This window comes from Lithobates pipiens, unplaced genomic scaffold, assembly GCF_037356315.1.
Source record: "Lithobates pipiens isolate NorthernLeopardFrog02 unplaced genomic scaffold, aLitPip1_a1.2 Scaffold_22, whole genome shotgun sequence".
Taxonomy (NCBI): Eukaryota; Metazoa; Chordata; class Amphibia; order Anura; family Ranidae; genus Lithobates; species Lithobates pipiens.
This window is the reverse complement of record NW_027507784.1, coordinates 340,216,040-340,240,956: the sequence shown is the minus strand read 5'-3', so window position 1 is coordinate 340,240,956 and position 24,917 is coordinate 340,216,040. Positions and strand designations below refer to the sequence as shown.

At 47.3% G+C, this 24,917-nt stretch overlaps 1 pseudogene; it reads left to right on the top strand.

Moving 5' to 3' along the window:
* Window positions 1-536: 536 nt before the first annotated feature.
* LOC143925756 (small ribosomal subunit protein eS6 pseudogene) lies at window positions 537-16,780 on the top strand (annotated as a pseudogene).
* Window positions 16,781-24,917: the final 8,137 nt, after the last annotated feature.

Here is a 24,917-nt window from a genome sequence, read left to right as displayed (position 1 = left end):
TTGTCCTGACCACTCTCTTGTCAGTTGGGTCCAGACAGAGTTTACGTGAAAGCAGCAATCTCTTGTCTGCCCATAACCTCGGCCTGGACCTGACTACTCTCTTCCCTGCCACCTGTCCAGGACTTCTGCTTGGACCTGACTACTCTTCCGCCTAACATTTTGTATATACAGTAGTTTCCCTACTGAAGCCTTTCTGTTCCTGCTACCCCCATAATAGGGCAATTCTGAGAGACTTGATCTGGTGACAGCTTTCAGTGAAGAAAACTGGGACTATTAGAGATTCTGGTCCATCTCTATCATCAGCAGCTCTGGTGAAGACCAGCTGTGAGCTATTTTAGTTCCTGAATGTCCTGCTTGTTGCTGAATCAGATTGTCCTGTCCACTCTCTTGCCTGCTACCTGCCCATCATCTCTGCCTGGAACTAACTACTCTCTTGCCTGCCACTGACTACTCTCTTGCCTCCCTATGACCTCCCTTTGGACCTGATTACTCTCTTGCCTGCCAAAGCAGGCACTCGGAAGCAGTATGAAGGCAAGATGGAGAAGAGAGTGAGGTCACAGAGGAAGTCAATGTCAGTAACAGTTGGGCAACGAGGTACAGAAAGCGTGGTCAGGAACAAAGCCGAGGTCAGGAACTGATGGGTAGAAGAACAAACGGAATCCAGGATCGGGTCAGTAAAAAGCTGGGTTCAGCAACAGGAATCAGATACAGAAAAAGCTGATGACCAGTCAGCAAAGTCTGTGAGCATCTGTCCTTCTTATAAAGGCCAGAGAGTGCCAAGATCTATCGCACATGGCGTATATCGGGCACGACCATGCTGGGTATTGGTAAATGTGTCAGGCCTTCAAGTCAAAACTTGGGCTGGGATGGAAAGGGTGTGTTCAGTGGCAGTGCTGGGGGTGTACGATTCACAGTGCTGGGGGTTGATGGGATCAGTGGCAGTGCTGGGGGGGATGGGATGAGTGGCCATGTTGGGGGGTGAGTTCAGTTAGAGCCGCACCCCCTCCACAGTGACCCCACAACAATGATTGGGTCCGGGACAGCTGCCCCTTTTGCCCTGCATTAAAGAAATCCCTGGTTCCAAGCCTTGAGTGATCCCCATGTCACTTGCCAAGGCAGCGGCGCTGTGCGGCAGTGACTTGAGTGCACTATGTTCAAGTAGCAGCTCCCACCCCTCACAGTGGCAGAACACCAGGGCTCAGCTTGTGACCCTGATAGTTCTGATACTGCCATGGACTTAAGGGGCAGCTGCTTCAGGCCCCACAACAATGACTGGGCAGCTGCCCCTTTTGCCCTGTGTTAAAGACAGCCCTGGTTCCAAGCCTTGAGTAATCCCTATGACACTTACCAGGGGAGCGGAACTGTGTGGCAGTGACTTGAGTGTACTTTGTTCAGGCAGAAGCCCAGCACTCCCCCCCACACACAGTGCCAGAACACCAGGACTAGTGATGGACGAACTTCCGATGGGACGTTTCGCGAAACGTTTGCGAACCGCAAAGTTTGCGGCGGCCCCCATTGACTTAAATGACAGGCGAACCTTAAAAACCTACAGGTCATATTTTCAGCCACAAAATACTTACTAGCTGTGCACACATAGTCCCACCATATGGGCACTGACATAACAAAAGTATGAAGTGAATCTGAGATCGACAACAACAAGCATTCTTTTTTTATCTGTGAAATTTAGACAATCCAGGAGCGCATGAAGGCCATGGAGGAGAGGAAAGGTCAGGGCAGGCTATGAAGATGGTGCAGGAGATGATCACCCGCACCGTGATAGAGAGCACTGACACCAGCACAGTGATAGAGAGCACTGACACCAGCACCATGATAGAGACTGTCCCTCAGTCCCTACACTGATAAAAGACAGCTGCAGAATTGGGCAGCAGTCAAGTATAATATTCTTTCTATATTTGAAAGAAAGTAGATTATATGTGTACAACCCTATATACTGTACACCTATACCAGTCCTTAAAAGGACCTTTGTGGACCTAGTAGCTAGTGATTTGCAGGCTGTCCCTCAGTCCCTACACTGATAAAAGACAGCTGCAGAATCGGGCAGCAATCAGCAGCACAGCAGTCAGCAGCAGTGCACCACAACCCTATATATTGTACACCTATACCAGTCCTTAAAAGGACCTTTGTGGACCTAGTAGCTAGTGATTTGCAGACTGTCCCTCAGTCCCTGCACTGACAAAAGACAGCTGCAGAATCGGGCAGCAGTGCACTCAGCAATCACCAGCACCCTATATACTGTACACCTATACCAGTCCTTAAAAGGACCTTTGTGGACCTAATAGTAATAGCTAGTGATTAAACTGACTGTCCCTGCTGCACACAGCGTCCTCTCCCTACACTGACAAAAGACAGCTGCAGAATCGGTCAGCAGTGCACTCAACAATCACCAGCACAGCAGCAGTGCACCAGAACCCTATATACAGTACACCTATACCAGTCCTTAAAAGGACTTTTGTGGACCTAATAGCTAGCGATTTGTGTCACTACAGTCTGTCCCTGCTCCACACAGCAACCTCTCCCTACACTGACAAAAGACAGAATGTAAAATGGCCGCCAGATCAGGTCTATTTATAAGGTAGGGGGAATGTCCAATTGTCCGTGTGCTGAAATGTCTCAATTGGCTGTCCTGTACCCCATGATGGATGTGTCATCATGGGTCAAAGTTCTTTCACAATGTAAACGCATATGTCCGCCGGGCGAACAGCGCCAGAAGTCCGCCGGTTTGGCGAATCGCGAACACGCAAAATTCGCCACGAACAAACCGCTAGGCGAACCGCAAGGCCATCTCTAACCAGGACATCAGCTTTCGAAAGTAGCTCCACCAATGGAATGGGCTCAAGGAGTAGCTGCTTTTGACCCCACAACAATGACTGGGTTCAGGGTGACTGCCCCTTTTGCCCTGCGTTAAAGACGGCCCTGATTCCGAGCCTTGAGTGACCCCCCATGTCACTTGCCAGGGGAGCGGCGCTGTGTGGCAGTGACTTGAGTGCACTATGGTCAGGCAGCAGCCCAACACACACACAGTGGCAGAACACCAGGGCTCAGCTTTTGAAAGTAGTTCCGCCACTGGCAAGGGCTCCGGCACGGGCTCAAGGAGTAGCTGCCTTTGGCCCCCCAACAATGACTGGGTCCAGGACAGCTGCCCCTATTGCCCGCGTTAAAGGCAGCCCTGGTTCCAAGCCATGAGCGACCCCTTTACCATTTGCTAGTGGATGCCATGACAATTTCCCCCCTAGTGGGTTTTTATTTTGCACTCTTTTCCAGTGTTTTAGGAAAAGGGAGGACTTTGAATAAACGGAGGTGCAATGGCCGCTTTAGTCCCGGTCTATTCAGGTTGTTTTTGTTTATATTGTGTATGACTTTGGCAGGAACATTCGTTTGTAAGCACCTTCAGGGTCAACCAGCATCGTAAATGGCTCTGTGTACTCTGTAAAGAGCTGAAGAGTACGCCGGCACTCTATACATTAAATGGAGACGCGGTGAATGGCGATTCTAGGGAGAACATTCTGCGGAAGCTGAATGGAAGCCATTAGAACAGGCTGTTATCGTGCCTTCTATACACGTATTCATAATGCAATCCCTCGTAAATAAACGTCATCTTCTTCTCGGTACCTCGCCCGCAGATTTTGCAGAGCCTCGGGAAGGGCTTTGGAAAAATCCGCGTACATCTATTAAATCATGTTAATTTTAATCAGCAGTTTTGCTCCCAGAGAACAGCTTGTCTGGCGATGAAATGGAAAAATATTTTGTAATTTCCAGCTACAAATAAACAGCATAAGGGCGAGGTGATGAATGTTCCACCGTCCCGCCGCTTTACCGCTGTCCTCTGGATTGTGACATTGAATGAATGAAGGATGATGTTTTCTATCAAAGCTTTGCTTGCAGCGGGCGAGCAAATGAATGGCCACTTCCATTGTTTCCACATGCGTTATGTTGCACATTAGTGTGCATTGTGTTAAGACAAAATAAAGGGCTGCCAACGCAATAAAACATAAGACATCCTCAGGAGTTACGCAATGTCGCAGCATTCTGAACTGCATGTGTGTTCCCTGAGTGTATCGGAGTGCCATCCATAATGAGTGAATGCGGTTGTGGTGTCACATGTGCACTGCCTTAGAGTAGGGGGCTCCAAGCCTATCCAGGCAACATCATATATTTTAAAAATGTTCACAGGCCAAAAGAAAAATCCCCATCAGAGTCCCCTTTTACATCAGTATACCCATCAATGTCCCCCCTTACATCGGTATACCCATCAAAGTCCCCCCTTACATCAGTATACCCATCAAAGTCCACCTGTACATCAGGATCCCCATCAAAGTCCACCCTTACATCAGGGTCCCCATTAAAGTCTCCCCTTACATCGGGGTCCCCATTAAAGTCTCCCCTTACATCAGTATACCCATCAAAGTCCACCCGTACATTAGGATCCCCGTCAAAGTCCACCCTTACATCTAGGTCCCCATTAAAGTCTCCCCTTACGTCGGGGTCCCTATTAAAGTCTCCCCTTACATCAGGATCCCCATTAGAGACTCCCCCATGCATATGGGTCCCCATCAAAGTCCTCCCGTACATCAGGATCCCCATCAGAGTTCCCCCGTACATCAGGGTCCCCATCAAAGTCCTCCCGTACATCAGGATCCCCATAAGAGTTCCCCCGTACATCAGGATCCCCATCAGAGACTCTCTCATGCATCAGGGTCCACATCAAAGTCCCCCGTACATCAGGTCCCCATCAGAGTTCCCCATACATCAGGATCCCCATCAAAGTCCCCCCTTACATCAGGATCCCCATCAGAAACTCCCCCATGCATCTGGGTCCCCATAAAAGTCCCCCCGTACATCAGGATCCCCATCAAAGTCCACCTTTACATCGGGATCCCCATCAAAGTTCCCCCGTACATCAGGATCCCCATCAGAGACTCTCTCATGCATCAGGGTCCCCATCAAAGTCCCTCCGTACATCAGGATCCCCATCAGAGTTCCCCCATACCTCAGGATCCCCATCAATGTTCCCCCTTACATCAGTATACCAATCAAAATCCCCCCTTACTTCAGGATCCCCATCAAAGTCCCCCCTTACATCAGGATCCCCATCAGAGACCCCCCCCCCATGCATCAGGGTCCCCATCAAACTCCCCCTGTACATCAGGATTCCCATCAGAGTGCCCTTACATCAAGATCCCCATCAGAGCCCCGCTTACATCAGGATTCCCATCAAAGTCCCCCCATATAACATGAGGCTACCCATCATAGTTCCTCCGTACATCAAGATCCCTATCAAAGCCCCCCTTGCATCAGGGTCCCCGTAAAAGTTCCCCTTACATCAAGGTCCCCATCAGAGCCCCCCCCCCACATCAGGGTCCCCATCAAATTCCTCCCTTACATCAAGGTCCTCATCAAAGTCCCCCCTTACATCAGGATCCCCATCAGTGTACCCTCTTACATCCAGGTCCCCATCAAAGTCCCCCCTTACATCAAGATCCTCATCAAAGTCCCCCCCTTACATCAGGGTCCCCATCAAAGTCCCACCTTACATTAGGGTCCCCATCAAAGTCCCCCCTTACATCAGGATCCCTATCAAAGTCATTGTGTTAAGACAAAATAAAGGGCTGCCAATGCAATAAAACATAAGACATCCTCAGGAGTTACGCAATGTCGCAGCATTCTAAACTGCATGTGTGTTCCCTGAGTGTATCGGAGTGGCATCCATAATGAGTGAATGCGGTTGTGGTGTCACATGTGCACTGCCTTAGAGTAGGGGGCTCCAAGCCTATCCAGGCAACATCATATATTTTAAAAATGTTCACAGGCCAAAAGAAAAATCCCCATCAGAGTCCCCTTTTACATCAGTATACCCATCAATGTCCCCCCTTACATCGGTATACCCATCAAAGTCCCCCCTTACATCAGTATACCCATCAAAGTCCACCTGTACATCAGGATCCCCATCAAAGTCCACCCTTACATCGGGGTCCCCATTAAAGTCTCCCCTTACATCGGGGTCCCCATTAAAGTCTCCCCTTACATCAGTATACCCATCAAAGTCCACCCGTACATTAGGATCCCCGTCAAAGTCCACCCTTACATCTAGGTCCCCATTAAAGTCTCCCCTTACGTCGGGGTCCCCATTAAAGTCTCCCCTTACATCAGGATCCCCATTAGAGACTCCCCCATGCATATGGGTCCCCATCAAAGTCCTCCCGTACATCAGGATCCCCATCAGAGTTCCCCCGTACATCAGGGTCCCCATCAAAGTCCTCCCGTACATCAGGATCCCCATAAGAGTTCCCCCGTACATCAGGATCCCCATCAGAGACTCTCTCATGCATGAGGGTCCACATCAAAGTCCCCCGTACATCAGGTCCCCATCAGAGTTCCCCCATACATCAGGATCCCCATCAAAGTCCCCCCTTACATCAGGATCCCCATCAGAAACTCCCCCATGCATCTGGGTCCCCATAAAAGTCCCCCCGTACATCAGGATCCCCATCAAAGTCCACCTTTACATCGAGATCCCCATCAAAGTTCCTCCGTACATCAGGATCCCCATCAGAGACTCTCTCATGCATCAGGGTCCCCATCAAAGTCCCTCCGTACATCAGGATCCCCATCAGAGTGTCCCCATACCTCAGGATCCCCATCAATGTTCCCCCTTACATCAGTATACCAATCAAAATCCCCCCTTACTTCAGGATCCCCATCAAAGTCCCCCCTTACATCAGGATCCCCATCAGAGACCCCCCCCATGCATCAGGGTCCCCATCAAAGTCCCCCTGTACATCAGGATTCCCATCAGAGTCCCCTTACATCAAGATCCCCATCAGAGCCCCGCTTACATCAGGATTCCCATCAAAGTCCCCCCATATAACATGAGGCTACCCATCATAGTTCCTCCGTACATCAAGATCCCTATCAAAGCCCCTCTTGCATCAGGGTCCCCGTAAAAGTTCCCCTTACATCAAGGTCCCCATCAGAGCCCCCCCCCCCACATCAGGGTCCCCATCAAATTCCTCCCTTACATCAAGGTCCTCATCAAAGTCCCCCCTTACATCAGGATCCCCATCAGTGTACCCTCTTACATCCAGGTCCCCATCAAAGTCCCCCCTTACATCAAGATCCTCATCAAAGTCCCCCCCTTACATCAGGGTCCCCATCAAAATCCCACCTTACATTAGGGTCCCCATCAAAGTCCCCCCTTACATCAGGATCCCCATCAAAGTCCCCCAATACATCAAGGCCCCAATCAGAGTCCCCCTTACATCAGGGTCCACATCAGAGTCCCCCTTACATCAGGGTCCCAATCAAAATCCCCCCTTACATCAGAGTCCCATCAAAGTCCCCCCTTACATCAGGTTCCCAGTCAGAGTCCCCCTTACATCAAGGTCCTAATCAGAGTCCCCCTTACATCAGGGTCCCAATCAAAATCCCCCCTTACATAAGGGTCCCCGTCAAAGTCCCCCTTACATCAGGGTCCCCATCAAAGTCCCCCCTTACATCACGGTCTCCATCAGAGTCCCCCCCCCCCCCCACATCAAGGTCCTCATCAAATTCCTCCTTTACATCAAGGTCCTCATCAAAGTCCCCCCTTACATCAGGATCCCCATCAGTGTACCCTTTTACATCCAGGTCCCCATCAAAGTCCCCCCTTACATCAAGATCCCCATCAAAGTCCCCCCTTAAATCAGGGTCCCCATCAAAGTCCCACCTTACATTAGGGTACCCATCAAAGTCCCCCCTTACATCAGGATCCCCATCAAAGTCCCCCAATACATCAAGGCCCCAATCAGAGTCTCCCTTACATCAGAGTCCTCATCAAATTCCTCCCTTACATCAGGATTCCCTTCAGAGTCCCCTCTTACACCCGGGTCCCCATCAAAGCCCCCACTTACATCAGGGTCCCATTTAGAGTCCCCCTTACATCAGGGTTCCCATCAAATTCCCCCCTTACATCAAGGTTCTCATCAAAGGCCCCCCTTGCATCAGGATCCCCCATCAGAGTCCCGTTTTACATCAAGATCCCCATCAAAGCCCCCCCTTGCATCAGGGTCCTCATCAAAGTCCCCCCTTACATTAGGGTCCCCATCAAAGTCCCCCCTTACATTAGGGTCCCCATCAAAGTTCCCCCTTATATTAGTGTCCCCATCAAAGTCCCCCCTTACATCAGGGTCCCCATCAACGTCCCACCTTACATCAGGGTCCCCATCAAAGTCCCTCGTTACATCAGGGTCCCCATCAAAGTCCCCCGTTACATCAGGATCCCCATTAAAGTCTTTCTTTACATAAGGGCCCCCATCAAAGTCCCCCCTTACATCAGGATCCCCATCAAATTCCCCTTTACATTTGGGTCCCCATCAAAGTCCCCCCTTACATCAGGGTCCCCATCAAAGTCCCTCGTTACACCAGGGTCCCCATCAAAGTCCCCCGTTACATCAGGATCCCCATTAAAGTCTTTCTTTACATAAGGGCCCCCATTAAAGCCCCCCCCTTACATCAGGGTCCCTATCAAAGTCCCCCTTACATTAGGGTCTCCATCAGAGTCCCCCCTTACATCAGCACCCCTGACACCGGCTGGGGCAATCTGGAAATGAATCCTGCCTCGGACCGCCCATGAATGACCACAAATAACATAACATGGAAGGGATCGGATTTAAATATATTTCATTTTGTTCATCACTTTCCAAAGACGAAGGTTCTCCTCCCGCCCGCCGGCGTCCTCCTGCGCACCGTGCGTCTGTATAAGGTCACGGCGGAAGTCAGTAATTCCCGGTGACAGTCCCGGTTATTAGAGGTAAATCGTGATTGAAGAGCGCGTGGCAACATCTTATTAGACTCAGCATTGGTCAGTTCTCCGGCGACTCATCGGGGAGGCGTTTGGCGTTTTTTTGTCTGCCATTAATTCTAGTGACTCACATGTTTCCAGCCCTGGAGCCGCTCTGTGCATTAATCATGATTAATTGGGGTCTTCAAATCCCCGTGGATTCTATACAGGTCATTACTTTGTCGAGCCGAAGGCTGACGGGCCGGTGCTGGGCCTGGCGGGTGAGCCATGAAATTACCGGCGACAGACCTCCGGATTTACGGCGATTAATGTGACTGGCAAAAAAACTGAAACCACAACGCGTGGAAACAATGAGTCCTCCTGAAAACATTCTTCGGTGTTCGGGTCTTGAAAGCCCGGAGAGGTTTTTTTCAGAAGTGTAACAATAAAATCTGCCAGGTGTTTATTACAAAGATCGCAATACTTCACCTGCTTTACTCCCCAGAAGGACAGCACCATCTTTGTTTAGGCATCATCTAGGATCGCCATCTACTTCCTGTTGGCTCAGAGATTATGCAATCATGTGCATCTGGGTTTCTGGGCAGTTCTTGGCTGTGTTCACAAATATCTGACACAGATCAGCCCCCTGTTGCAGCCTCTCCAATTGTCATTTGTTACAAAGTTACAATGTTGCAGTCTGATCTCTAGACGCTTCCTACTACCTGCAGCAGACTGATGGTATCATCTCAGCCTAGGCAGTCACCCAGGGGAGGGGAGACTGAGGAAATGCTTCCTACTACCTGCAGCAGACTGATGGTATCATCTCAGCCTTAGCAGTCACCCTGGGGGAGAGGAGACTGAGAAAATGCTTCCTACTACCTGCAGCAGACTGATGGCATCATCTCAGCCTAGGCAGTCACCCAGGGGAGGGGAGACTGAGGAAATGCTTCCTACTACCTGCAGCAGACTGATGGCATCATCTCAGCCTAGGCAGTCACCCAGGGGGAGAGGAGACTGAGGAAATGCTTCCTACTACCTGCAGCAGACTGATGGCATCATCTCAGCCTAGGCAGTCACCCAGGGGAGGGGAGACTGAGGAAATGCTTCCTACTACCTTCAGCAGACTGATGGCATCATCTCAGCCTTAGCAGCCACCCAGGGGGAGAGGAGACTGAGGAAATGCTTCCTACTACCTGCAGCAGACTGATGGCATCATCTCAGCCTAGGCAGTCACCCAGGGGGAGAGGAGACTGAGGAAATGCTTCCTACTACCTTCAGCAGACTGATGGCATCATCTCAGCCTTAGCAGTCACCCAGGGGAGGGGAGACTGAGGAAATTCTTCCTCCTGCCTGCAGTAGACTAATGTCATAACCTCAGCCGAGGCAGTCACTGGAAGAGGAGAGGCTGAGGAAATGCTTCCTCCTGTCTGCAGCAGACTGATGCATCATCTTAGCCTTATAAATCACTTAGGGAGGGGGGCTGGGGAAAGGCTTCTTCCTGTCTGCATCAGACTGATGTATCATCTCAGCCTCATCGATCACTGGGGGAGGGGAGACTGGGGAAATGCTTCCTTTTGCCTGCAGCAGACTGATGACGTCTTCTCATCCCAGGCAAAGTCACTTGGCTGCTGCTCAAGAATGGCTTTTTAACCAGTTCCAGTCCGTGCAAACTCTGAAATTCCTCTCCTACGTGTAAAAATCATATTTTTTTTGCTAGAAAACTACTTAGTACCGCCAAACATTATATATATATATTTGAATCAGAGGCCCTAGAGAATAAAATGGTGGGTGTTGCATATTTTTATGTCACATGACATTTGTGCATCGATTTTTCAAATAGCATTTTTTTTTAAATACACTTTAACCACTTCCCGCCCGTCCTATAGCAGAATGACGGCCGGGAAGTGGTTCAGTTATCCTGACCGGGCGTCATATGATGTCCAGCAGGATTAGCCGTGATCGTGCACCCGCGGGGGGGGGGGGGGGGGGGGGACAAAGCACGGCGAGTGGTGGTGTGGTGTCAGTCTGACACACCACATCTCTGATTTTGGTAAAGAGCCTATGACGGAGACTCTCTACCACATGAACAGCCGTGTCCAATCACAGCTGATCATGTCGTAAACAGGAAGAGCCGTGTATCGGCTTTTCCTCTACTCGCGCTGACAGACGCGGGTAGAGGAGAGCTGATCAGCGGCTCTCCTCACAGTGGGGGGTCTGCACTGATTGATTATTTGTGCAGAACCCCCCTCCCGAGGATGCCCACCCAGGACTACCAGGGATGCCCACCCATGCCCACCCATGGCCACCCCACCAGGGATGTCCACCCATGTTCAGCACGGATGCCCACCCATGACCACCAGGTAAGCCCAATAGAGCCCACCAGGGATGACAATCATTGCCCATTAGGGATGGCACTCTGTGCCCATCAGTGATGCCTACCAGCGCCTCTGAGCAGTGCTGCCCATCAGTGCCGCCTATATGTGCCCTCCAGTGCCACCTATCAGTGCCACCTATGAGTGCCCATCAGTGATGCCTGCCAGCACCTCTGATCAGTGCTGCCTATCAATGCCATCTATGAGTACCCTCCAGTGCCCCCTATCAGTACCACCTATGAGTGCTCATCAGTGATGCCTGCCAGCGCCTCTGATCAGTGCTGCCCATCAGTGTCACCTATACGTGCCCTCCAGTGCCACCTATCAGTGGCACCAATGAGTGCCCATCAGTGATGCCTGCCAGTTCCTCTGATCAGTGCTGCCCATCAGTGCTGCTCTCCTGCTTCTTTATAGGCCCTCGCACAGCCTAGCAGCCAGGTGCCCCCGGGATAGGCCCAATCTCTGGCCTAGCAGCCCGGGCAATATGACACACGTCCACCCAGACAGCAGTCCAGGTGGCACAGAACACAGATCACCTGACTCCACCCAATTATATAGGCTCTCCCAGCAGGCCAAGGAATTCAAGAAAACCATTGGCTGAGATACCCCATATACCCGTAACTTGACCTTGCGTTGCCCTTCTCATATCTAGTACCACCAAGTACCCGGCCACCTAGTGGTAGAAAGGGAAAAGTCCAATGAGGCCAAACTTAGGGAGAAATCAATAGATCTCTATAATCAACCAGGATACTCCTGGCAAGTAAATTTGTGAGGAGCAACCCTTCCTAAACTCCGGGATGCTACTTTTTTTTTTTTTTAAAGCCCATGGCATGTGAAACACACTCAAAAACTTCACCCGGTGCCAAAAAAATTTGCACACACATAAGGAGGTGACACAAAAAAGTGCAACGGGTACACAGGCCCTCTAAAATCAGAGGGCTCTGCCTGATTCCCCCGGGGTATTAGGCTCCTGACGGGGACAAGGGTACTTACACTTGGTCCATCTGGCCGAAACCAGATGGACCCCTTTCTCTGGAGGGTCTGCCGAAACAGACCCGCCAAAGTACTTGGTGGGGCTCCACCAAAGGGAGACCCCATGAGAGAGGCCAAAAGGCCATGTCCACCCCCTCCCAAGATGTTCAGGGCAGGCCCGAGGACCTGCACCCTACCAGTCACACAGTGCAACAAACCATGTACAACAAACAAAATACAAAAACGTGACACACAAAGGAAATGCATAAAAAGAAAGTGGGGGAGAAGGAAGTAGAGGAGAGCGAAAAGGTGGCCATTGTGCAATACAATGGCCAGGCCCCCCGGCCAAGAATAAAAAATTCCTCCGGTCCCAAACAAAAGGCCCGGCTCAGGAGGCAGATGCTAAAAAAAAGCGTGTATATGGTGCAGTGACCGTGGTGCCATAAACCAAAGTGACCCTCACAGTGATCTTCTGGCACCCCTGGACTGCCACTCCAGGGGCACATACACCATAGGCTTTCAGTACCAACCCTGACCGACGACCCAGACCACAGCAGCCCCCACCCCAGGCAGGAAGATCTGAAGTTCAGGAAGCCAGAGGAGAGCCTGCCCCTCAACAAGCTGAACCCCCGCTCCCATCACTCCCCCCTAATTACATTCGGGAAATACTAACCGCTCCGCCCCGGGGCTATAGGCGGGCAAGCGTTCTCTCCCGAAAAACTGCCCGGAGCTAGAACCACCCCAATCTAGGCCAGAAGGGGGGACCCAACCCTCTGGCCAGACCCAATGCAGCACCCATCCTCACCAGGAGCACCCTTCCGGATGGCTCAGACTCAACCATGGGCCGGCCCCCATTTTCTGAAAACAAATTCTGAAAATTATTAATTCTTGCATGACAAATGTAGCAAAATTAAATTATTACCTAAATAAATAAACAAAACAAAAGAAATCCTTGTCACCTTCACGTCCCTTTCTCTGTAGCCGCAGCTGCATGGGTCAGTCATTCACAAACTAAAGCATAATAAACATAGTTTACTATGCTTCAGGTATGAATGGACACAGGAGCCATCAATACTGGTTACTCACTGTGTTCATTCAGGAAAGAAGGGGCCAGTAAATAGGACATATTTATCGCCATACACCCCCCTCCTCTCCATCCTGAATCCGATCTTTCTGTTTGACCGCAGTAGCTGATGGGAGAGGAGAGGAGAGAGATGCTTAGGGTGTGCCCAGGTACATCTGGCACATCCGTGTGCATGCTTATGACTGGCGGGAATTCTGCTAGACATTTGCACTGCCAAAAAAAGTGTTAGTTTTCGTTTCATTCATTTTCTTTTTGTTTGTTTGTTTTTTTTTGGATCATTTATTATGATCTAAATTCATTATTTTGAATAAATTCAAAACTTTAGAAAAATTTGAATTTGTTGTGTTCCATTTGTTTAGATGCAGTATTCGTAAAATCAAAAATTTGGAAATTTGGAAATCTGTAAATTTGGAAATTAAAAATAATTTATAAATTCGAAAATCTGAAAATGGGAAATTCAAAAATCCAAAATAATAACTAACAAAATAACTAACTATTAAATTATATGAATTGGAATTTCCTTTCAAATTTGGCTGTTTATGAATGTAACAAATACAAATTCATCTGAAGTTACAAATTATCCAAACTAATTAATGCCGCATCTAAATGAATGGAATGAATAAATAATAATATTAATAATAATAAAACATTTTTATTATTATTAATTCATTACGTTCCATTTGTTTAGATGCAGCATTTGTTAATTCGGATAATTTGTAACTTCGGATAAATTTGTATTTGCTACATTCACTAACAGCCAAATTTGAAAGGAAATTACAATACCTATAATTTAATAGTTAGTAATAGTTATTATTAGTTAGTTAGTTATTATTTTGGATTTTTTAATTTTCGGGGTTTTCTAATTTTGGGATTGTCATTCTATTTTTGGGGTTTTCGTTCTCTTGAATTTTCGTATTTTTAGTCTTATTTTCAGATTTTTTAATTTTCACATTTCCGAATGTACAAGATTTAGGAATTTAGGAATTTTCAGAAAATTTTGTTAAATGGGTTTTCGTTAATTCGAATAATTTGAATATTTCCAAAGGTGATTTTTTTGGGGGGGGGGAAATGATAACTTGCATGCTTTAGGGACTTTATTATATTACCTGGTGTATTGCTACTGTTGGCTTTGCCTACCAAAACAGGAACATTTTTGGCGACAGCAAACAGTAGCTGGCTTCGTAGTAAAATTCCATTGAATTAAGTTTGTATTTTTTTTTTTTTTTTTAAAGAGTACATTGAAGCTCGTGTTTTTGTGTTTCCGTTCTTGCCGACTCAGAGACATAAAAACTGTCTTTTGAGCACCATGATTATGTGATATTAGGAATGTAGCTTTCCTGTGACATTTTATATTTCAGCTAGGTGGCAATTTGATGAGCAAATATTGAATGTGTAGGTGGAAAGCTGTCTTCAGATTTGTCTTGTCCTCATGTTTCCCCCGTCTCTACAATCCATGCATTTTATATGGAAGCATTCCATGTTTATTTTAGGTATTTATATGGTGCTAACAATTGACGTTGGATGTCTACATCGGCCCCTGTCCTCAAAGAACTTACAGTCCGAGGTCCCTAACTCACATAATGTCATGGTCAGGGGTGCCGCTCGGAGACCAGTAGCTATAGAAGCACCCACAGCCGTGTTCGTCTGCTGTTGTCCCTGCCCTCAAAGAACTTACAGTCCGAAGGTCCCTAACTCACATAATGTCATGGTCAGGGGTGCCGCTCGGAGACCAGTAGCTATAGCAGCACCCACAGCCGTGTTTGTCTGCTGTTGACCCTGCCCTCAAAGAACTTACAGTCCGAGGTCCTTAACTCACATAATGTGATGGTCAGGGGTCCCGCTCGGAGACCAGTAGCTATAGCAGCACCCACAGCCGTGTTTGTCTGCTGTTGACCCTGCCCTCAAAGAACTTACAGTCCGAGGTCCTTAACTCACATAATGTGATGGTCAGGGGTCCCGCTCGGAGACCAGTAGCTATAGCAGCACTCACAGCTGTGTTCGTCTGCTGTTGTCCCTGCCCTCAAAGAACTTACAGTCCGAAGGTCCCTAACTCACATAATGTCATGGTCAGGGGTCCCGCTCGGCGACCAGTAGCTATAGCAGCACCCACAGCCGTGTTCGTCTGCTGTTGACCCTGCCCTCAAAGAACTTACAGTCCGAGGTCCCTAACTCACATAATGTCATGGTCAGGGGTGCCGCTCGGAGACCAGTAGCTATAGCAGCACCCACAGCCGTGTTCGTCTGCTGTTGACCCTGCCCTCAAAGAACTTACAGTCCGAGGTCCCTAACTCACATAATGTCATGGTCAGGGGTGCCGCTCGGAGACCAGTAGCTATAGCAGCACCCACAGCCGTGTTCGTCTGCTGTTGACCCTGCCCTCAAAGAACTTACAGTCCGAGGTACCTAACTCACATAATGTCATGGTCAGGGGTGCCGCTCGGAGACCAGTAGCTATAGCAGCACCCACAGCCGTGTTCATCTGCTGTTGACCCTGCCCTCAAAGAACTTACAGTCCGAGGTCCCTAACTCACATAATGTCATGGTCAGGGGTGCCGCTCGGAGACCAGTAGCTATAGCAGCACCCACAGCCGTGTTCGTCTGCTGTTGACCCTGCCCTCAAAGAACTTACAGTCCGAGGTCCCTAACTCACATAATGTCATGGTCAGGGGTGCCGCTCGGAGACCAGTAGCTATAGCAGCACCCACAGCCGTGTTCGTCTGCTGTTGACCCTGCCCTCAAAGAACTTACAGTCCGAGGTACCTAACTCACATAATGTCATGGTCAGGGGTGCCGCTCGGAGACCAGTAGCTATAGCAGCACCCACAGCCGTGTTCGTCTGCTGTTGACCCTGCCCTCAAAGAACTTACAGTCCGAGGTCCCTAACTCACATAATGTCATGGTCAGGGGTGCCGCTCGGAGACCAGTAGCTATAGCAGCACCCACAGCCGTGTTCGTCTGCTGTTGACCCTGCCCTCAAAGAACTTACAGTCCGAGGTACCTAACTCACATAATGTCATGGTCAGGGGTGCCGCTCGGAGACCAGTAGCTATAACAGCACCCACAGTCGTGTTCGTCTGCTGTTGACCAAGGGTCACTCCTGTTTCAGCCCCAGGAGGAGTCTGTGCGTGGCTGTATTGTAGATGCCGACTTAAGTGTGTTTAACTTGGTGACTGTCGGGAAAGGTGAGAAGGACACCCCTGGCCTCACAGACAACACTGTTTCACATTGTTTGGGTCCTTAAAGGGCAAGCAGAATCCGCAAGCTCTTCAAACTGTCCAAAGAAGATGACGTGCGCCAATATGTGGTGAGAAAGCCTCTTGCTAAGGAAGGCCAGGACTAAGGCCCCCCAAGATCCAGCACCTTTTAACACCTAGATTTCTTCAACACAAGCGCAGATGTATTGCTCTGAAGAAGCAGCCCACTCAGAAGAATTAGGAGGAAGCATCGGAGTATGCCAAGCTCCTTGCTAAGAGAACAAAGGAAGCCCAGGAGAAGCGCCAGCAGCAGATTGCCAAAAGGCCTAGACTTTCATCACTGAGAGCCTCTACACCTAAATCTTAATCCAGCCAGAAGTAAAGCCTCATGGTTTAAATAAATTTGTTGTAAATTAAAAATAAAATATTCAATTGGGTATGTCTGTAAGACATATAGGCATGGAAAGCTGGAGGCCAGCTGGGAGGGCCATTAACCTCTCCCAGCTGGCCTCCAGCTTTCCACGCCTGTGCCCAGACTCATAGTTGGTCTGTAGGTATGAGTGGGGGATCCACCCTTGCATCTTCCTTTCCCTCCTCTTATAGACATACCCAATTGAATGTTTCATTTTTAACATTTTTATAGACACCTGTCCTGCATCTGCTCCTAAAGAGTGTAAGTGAGCCATGAAATGCGTTGAGCTATTAGATGCCCCTTTGTTTAAAACTCAAGATAGTTACCAGCATTATGCTCTACTGGAACTTACCAATTCAAAACATTTTCTTTATTGCGGAGACACGCAATTATGAGTTTGGTGTTTTATATGATGATATCGTTGTGAACCGGTATGTTGGTATGCTATCATGCTACCATGCTATTATGTATGAAATAAATTCGACCTATTTTACATTTTTGTATATATTATGTTACTATGCAATATACTGTATATGGTCACTACTCACAATTACCCGCCAGACACATTCATCCTGTGATGTCTCCCTGGCTGCGTTATAAAGCATGAAACAGCGCTAGCAGCCTATATTACACAATATACATCCTAGAGAATGGTGTCATATACATCAATGTAATTGGAACATAAAAAACTTATTACCTTACCTTATTAAAACTTTTCCCTCCTTCCCAAAAGAGGTGTAGTACTACTTATTAAAACTTCTTAACAGGCTTACCAAAAGCCACTATAAGGCATGGTCCGTCTCCCTTCTTAATTCAATTTAGGAGACTAAGGTTTATCAGAGCTGAGGCAAGAAAACAATTTGGCAAAATAAGACAAAAAAATTGCTTACCACAGTTGATATGCAGTGCCTCCATTTGAAGGAGTTTTAAGGGTACATGACAGACCAGCCAAGGGTTAATACTGCAGACCACCAAATACTCCCGTTCCCGAGACACTTTCAAATGAATACAAGATACAGTTAGTAAGTAAGTTCAAAGAAAATGCCTACTTTATTGGGCGTGTACACAGCTTATATTTGGTTCAACTTTCCCAATCACAAAAGGGGAGGGGGGGGGAGCAGTTAGTAAAGGAATATATTGAATATCATTAATAACATGAATATAATTAAACAAGTCAGCAATATATATGGTTATGCAAGTCTATAACCCCGAAAACATAGTCAATGTAAGGGGACCAAAGTGAATAGGCCATCTGGCCATGATTCATAAGTCATGAATGCTTTCTTGTCCCAGAAGAACAAGGAACAAGAAACAGGAAAGCCAGACTAGACCACAGTTATATATGGAGCATGAATGCTTGGGCAAGCTATGCATAAAAGGAGAAAAAGATTGGGACTTTGTATGAGACCATGACCATCCGGTACACAGGTCTCCATCCCTATTTATATGAAAACATAAAGGGGAAAAAAAAGAGTTTTAGGACCATCTTTTGGTGTTCCCTCTCTTCCCATGTCAATTTATAATTTATAATTAATTATATACATTACACTCTATTACAGGCATTCCCAGACTGGTTGCTCCTGATGAGTGGATATTACTCCACGAAACGCGTCGAGCTTATACATTTGGTGATAGATCATGGTATCCATGTATATACTATGGGTTTTATTCGGCTGAGTCATTAAGAATTTTTCTTGAATCTGTATTGTTTTTACCTTTATATTTGTGCCTATCTTTGGGTATATTTTGATACGTATTGTACTATGTGTTACATTGTCTACTATGCTATGAATTGTACATTGTTATGATGGTATAATTATGTTTGAATATGTATTGTATCTAATTATCTATTTGATTAAATTCTTTACCAACTATTATAATATGCCCATGATAACCACTTATTTCATTACATATACTATGTCTACTGTATGTCTCATCCGACCTGAGTGGTGTGTTTCATATAAAGTCCCAAATTTCCCTCCCCCCCTTTTTTTTACCCTTTATGTTTTCATATGCTTGGGCAAGCTGTTTTGTTGTGTGTTCTTGTAAAATGGGGTTACAAAGCTAGAAATACAGAATGAGCTAGAACATAAGTCTGAGACTGAATTAAAGTTATATGAACTTATGATAAACAAGATGGAGTCACCTTGGTTCAGTTATATTAGTACAAAATATACACAAAATCTGAAAAGGGCAATGGTGCTCCAAAACTTTGAACAAGTGAGGTGACCCCCCCCACCCCCTTCGGTGACCCCACTTACCAGAAATATTAGATCCTCAGCTTCGGAGTCTGCGATCAAAAAAGCAGTGATCTAATAGATCTGGCGATATGCAGGATGGCTCCTCAGCAAATTCTTCCAAGAAGATATTTTATGACAGAAGGATGCACCGCACTCCATGGATGGGAAAACAGAAAAAGAACTGATAGTGAAATACCGTCTAAAATGAGTTATCAAGCGCATTAAATGCGTAACTTACAGGATATTTGGCAAAGACAGACATCATAGAGAAAGGAAGTTCTGAGAGGAAAGGAGGGGGGTCAAAACATGGAACACCAAAACCATGAATTACCTCAATATCCCCCAGCAAAGTGACGGACTATCTTGATACCAGATTATATAAAAACGTATAGATTTATTCTTAAATACAATTTAAAAGTTTTTTTTTTTTTTTTGGAAAAAAAGAAAACAAATACATAAAGAATTTCAATTAATACAAAATATAACTATGACATGGATATGTATGTTACGGCGATATTATGTATCCAATTCGGTCTTTGTATTCTACTAGTTTCGCGACTGATTCTGTCGCTTCTTCAGGAGACCTTGTTTGTCTGAAATTGAACATATCATGTCAAAACATTTATTATTATTACATAATTTAACATAGTTCAAAAAACATTTGGTGTATTGCTTTACAAAAAGTGTTGGAGAGTAGGCAGCTCACCACTATGGACACATCAAGTCGCAGAAAACCCTTGGAGTTAGGGCAGTCCCCGCCAACCAGGCTTTGACCACCCTTGGGGCGGACACGGGAGGTATTGAGAGTCAGCTAGAAGATAATCAGAAGTGAAGGGTATTTTTATTAATGAATTGCCACAAAGGTAATGGTTATTTTTTACTTCTTTTTTTCTTTTTTTCTCCTTTTCTTCATTTTCTTTATCTCATTTTATTTTTATTTTTTTTCCCCCCCTTTTTTCTTTTTCCTTTCCCTCCCCCCCCCCCCCCCCCCCCTTTCCCTGTCCCTCCCATACCCCTTTCCTTTTTTTTCTTTTTTCTCTTCTCTCCCCTCCTCTCGTTCTGTTCTTTATTCTGTTGGTTCAAATGAAAAGTCTGACTCTCCAGTTTCAATGTTGCTGCCGCGATTTCCCTATGATATGAGTTGTGACTTCAATATATGGACACCCGTCCAGGTTGTTATAACTACTATCACATCTGTTACATCTAACTACAATCTAACCTAATCCTAACTTGTTTATATTTTCCTTTTAGACAAGTTCGTCAAATTGGTGAGAATAATGAAAATATTTCAAACATTTGCCAATTAATCAACCTAAATGCTTACTTATATTCTTTATTTTCTTTCATTTTTGACTTTTGTCTTGTATAATGGAGTAACCAGCACCTATGACTGTGGAACACTCACACAGACGATGGAGTGTGGGAGGGAACTCCCAGGGGCGGGCACGCGCCCCTCACACGGCCCTGGACGACTCCCATCTATGGGAGTTACCGGGTCCGTGAGCAATGAGTCACTCAATGGTATCCATAGTGACTCGAGGCTGGTGCGCGTCGTCACCTTCGTGACGCACGCGCACTTGGAGCGGCGGACCCTGTGACGTCAAGGTCTGGCGCCCGCGCCATTCGTTTGACGCCACAGGGTTGGAGGTAAAAGGCGCGCCATTACGGCGTCCCAGTTGAGCAGCAGAACGAACGACCAGTGGTTCCCTTACCGGAATCGTCCATTAAACGGCACGCACGGTTTGTTGCATTGGAGAGATCCGGAACGAAGGGATTAGATTAACCGGTAATGTCCCTCTATTTAAACCCTCTGGCTAATTTCCTTTATCTAACCTGACCTAGATTACTCATCTATAGCAATATTATCTATGGTTGTATATTTTTATTAGGATCCACCAGGTTGCTATCAATGCAGTCTCCATCCTGAATTGATTGAAGGACAGGACTCCCCATTGGTTTTTACTACCCTTACTCCACTTATATTCCTGCCGACCTGGGGTACCCCCACCTATGCAGTGTTGTTCGAAAAACTTTTTGGATGTACCGGTACGTTGATCCCACCTAACAGTTATTTGGATAGAAATACTATCTTTGCGTACATGCTTACTGGACATTTTTCCAGTAAAAAATAACCATTACCTTTGTGGCAATTCATTAATAAAAATACCCTTCACTTCTGATTATCTTCTAGCTGACTCTCAATACCTCCCGTGTCCGCCCCAAGGGTGGTCAAAGCCTGGTTGGCGGGGACTGCCCTAACTCCAAGGGTTTTCTGCAACTTGATGTGTCCATAGTGGTGAGCTGCCTACTCTCCAACACTTTTTGTAAAGCAATACACCAAATGTTTTTTGAACTATGTTAAATTATGTAATAATAATAAATGTTTTGACATGATATGTTCAATTTCAGACAAACAAGGTCTCCTGAAGAAGCGACAGAATCAGTCGCGAAAACTAGTAGAATACAAAGACCGAATTGGATACATAATATCGCCGTAACATACATATCCATGTCATAGTTATATTTTGTATTAATTGAAATTCTTTATGTATTTGTTTTCTTTTTTTCCAAAAAAAAAAAAAAAAAACTTTTAAATTGTATTTAAGAATAAATCTATACGTTTTTATATAATCTGGTATCAAGATAGTCCGTCACTTTGCTGGGGGATATTGAGGTAATTCATGGTTTTGGTGTTCCATGTTTTGACCCCCCTCCTTTCCTCTCAGAACTTCCTTTCTCTATGCCTAATTTATAAGGATGAGGATACCGTATATCTGGATATATTCATTTCATAATATTTGAGGCACAACAATATAAATAAAGACAGACATCAGTAAAAAACATCCGAGTTCGCCCCTGTGTGGCGTGCGTTCCACAGAGGCAGAAATTGCGTTACTGGTTAGCACGAACCGGAAGTACGTTGGCGCGTTTCACCCCTCCTCCAGGGCGTCATCAAAGGACATGACGATGGCTGCGTGTTTCATATAAAGTCCCAAACCCCTCTCCCATGTATCTGATCAACGGGTCTATCATCAGTTTCCAGAAGCTGCTACCCTGCTGCGGCTGGTCTCAGCCCAACGCAAAGTAACTATTTAAAAAATGTGGTAATTTTGCTGAGCACCGAAGATCTAAGCAGCACACTGCAAGCATAAGCAAAAAAGATTCCCTGCCTGGAGTAGGTGGGTTACAGAAAGTATAACGACCAAAAGAAAAATACAGCAACATCATGCACAGCGTAGAATGGCATGCAGATGACAGAACTGGTTTGCAGTTGAATATAGACATGGGCGCCGTCAATAAATTTGTTTCGTTCTGTTCCGTTTCGATTCGTATTAAAATTAATTCATACTTCGTATTTCGTGTCCGAAATTCCGTTCCGTTTCGTATGAAATACGAATTGTCGTTAGGTTCGTTAACGTGTAAGAACGTTCTTTACGATGAATTTAAAGGCAAAAATATACCTCAATATGACAGTCGATGCTGATGGAAGTTTGTTTTTTATCCGAAATACGAAATTCCGTTGAAGAATTTCCTATCCGAAATACGAAGTTTCATTAGATGAGAAAGAGAGAAGCGGATTGTCTGCCATGCACCGCTGGTCCAGTTTGCACCTGCTCCTCCTGGGGCTGCTTATTATGAGGGGCTCCCACCATCCCTGTGCTATGCTGACTTCCTCCTGGGGCTGCTTATTATGAGGGGCTCCCACCATCCCTGTGCTGTGCTGACTTCCTCCTGGGGCTGTACCCCTGCTGTGCTCAGTATGTCAGTACAGCACAGGAATGGTGGAAACCCCTCATACTGAGCACAGCAGAGGTACAGCCCCAGGAGGAAGTCAGCACAGCACAGGGATGGTGGGAGCCCCTCATAATAAGCAGCCCCAGGAGGAAGTCAGCACAGCACAGGGATGGTGGGAGCCCCTCATAATAAGCAGCCCCAGGAGGAAGTCAGCACAGCACAGGGATGGTGGGAGCCCCTCATAATATGCACAGCAGAGGTACAGCCCCAGGAGGAAGTCAGCATAGCACAGGGATGGTGGGAGTCCCTCATAATAAGCAGCCCCATGAGGAAGTCAGCATAGCAAAGGGATGATGGGAGCCCCTCATAATAAGCAGCCCCAGGAGGAAGTCAGCACAGCACAGGGATGGTGGGAGCCCCTCATAATATGCACAGCAGAGGTACAGCCCCAGGAGGAAGTCAGCACAGCACAGGGATGGTGGGAGCCCCTCATAATAAGCAGCCCCAGGAGGAAGTCAGCATAGCACAGGGATGGTGGGAGCCCCTCATAATAAGCAGCCCCAGGAGGAAGTCAGCATAGCACAGGGATGGTGGGAGCCCCTCATAATAAGCAGCCCCAGGAGGAAGTCAGCACAGCACAGGGATGGTGGGAGCCCCTCATAATGAGCACAGCAGAGGTACAGCCCCAGGAGGAAGTCAGCATAGCACAGGGATGGTGGGAGCCCCTCATAATAAGCATAATGACTGAGTCGTCGTCGATTCGACGACAACTGATCCGAAATTCGTAAACAAAAGTTCATATTGCGTACAGAATTCGGACGCATGGCAATTCGTATATTTCGCATCCTCCCGAACGTATGAATTTTGGGAAATTCGTACGAATTTGAGATTCGTACGAAACGAATCGCACATGTCTAGTTGAATATAAAATGATGTGAGGGCACCACATTGGCTGATGAAATTGTAACTTTGCTAAGCACCTTAAACCCCCCCCTCCTTCGCTGTCTGCCAGTCCACTGTCACTTACCCCATCTGCATGGCAGGTGCATCGGGCAGTGGCAGGGATCGGGCAGCAGCAGGGATCTGGCATCGGCGGGCACATCAGGCAGCGGTGGGGATCGGGAAGCGGAGGGCACATTGGGCAGCGGCGGGGATCGGGCATCGGTGGACCTTAGGCTGTAGCAGGAATAGGGCAGCGGCTCCTGTGTCTTCTCCTCCCCGCTCCTGCTGTGCGTCTCCTCCTCTCCTCCTAAGCATCCAATAGGATCGCCTGTCTTTTCAGACAGACAGTCGGGTTACGGGTATCAACTCGCTTCCCGATTGGCCGGAAGGAGGATCAGTGTTGCAACAGCAAATATTAATTCGCTGTTGTAACACCTGGATGGGCTCTTGGCGCAATGCTCTGCGCTGCAAGCTCACCCTATTTTAAAGCCTAATAGAGCCTCTGGTCAGGTGCTTCCAAAAACACCCCCCATCGCTGTAATTCATGTGCCCTGAAAGGGGCTAGATGCATGAATAGGGGGTAACAGTCGTGGATCATAAAGTATTAATCAGGATGTGGCTCCTGTGGATAGAGGGGGTGATGCCCGGGCATCCCTAATGGATGGGCTGCCACTGGTTAGCAGGAACTTTTACCCACCCACCAACCACCAACACCAAGAAGTCCTGGTTGATCTTTATTCACCTGGTTGAATCCACTAAGGATTCCACTTTTAGGGCTTGTGTAAACAAGGCATTGATTACAAACACAGCATCCTCCATTAAAGTCCAGCATTAATGAAAAACATGTTTGACAAAAAGGGCATGACATCCAAACACAACTCAATACAACCTGCCGCATCTGAAGAGTATAATACATATACACAGGGCTCACCCCTTCTGCGACTCTCCTTGGTTTTACCCCTTACCCACCTCTGAGCACCATGCCTTGGTTCCAACCCCTACCCACCTTTGATCACCCTCCCTTGGTTCCACCCCCTACCCACCTTTGAGCACCATCCCTTGGTTCCACCCCCTACCCACCTCTGAGCACCATCCCTTATCTCCACCCCCTACACAGCTCTGAGCACCATCCCTTGGTTCCACCCCCTACCCACCTCTGAGCACCATCCCTTGTCTCCACCCCCTACCCA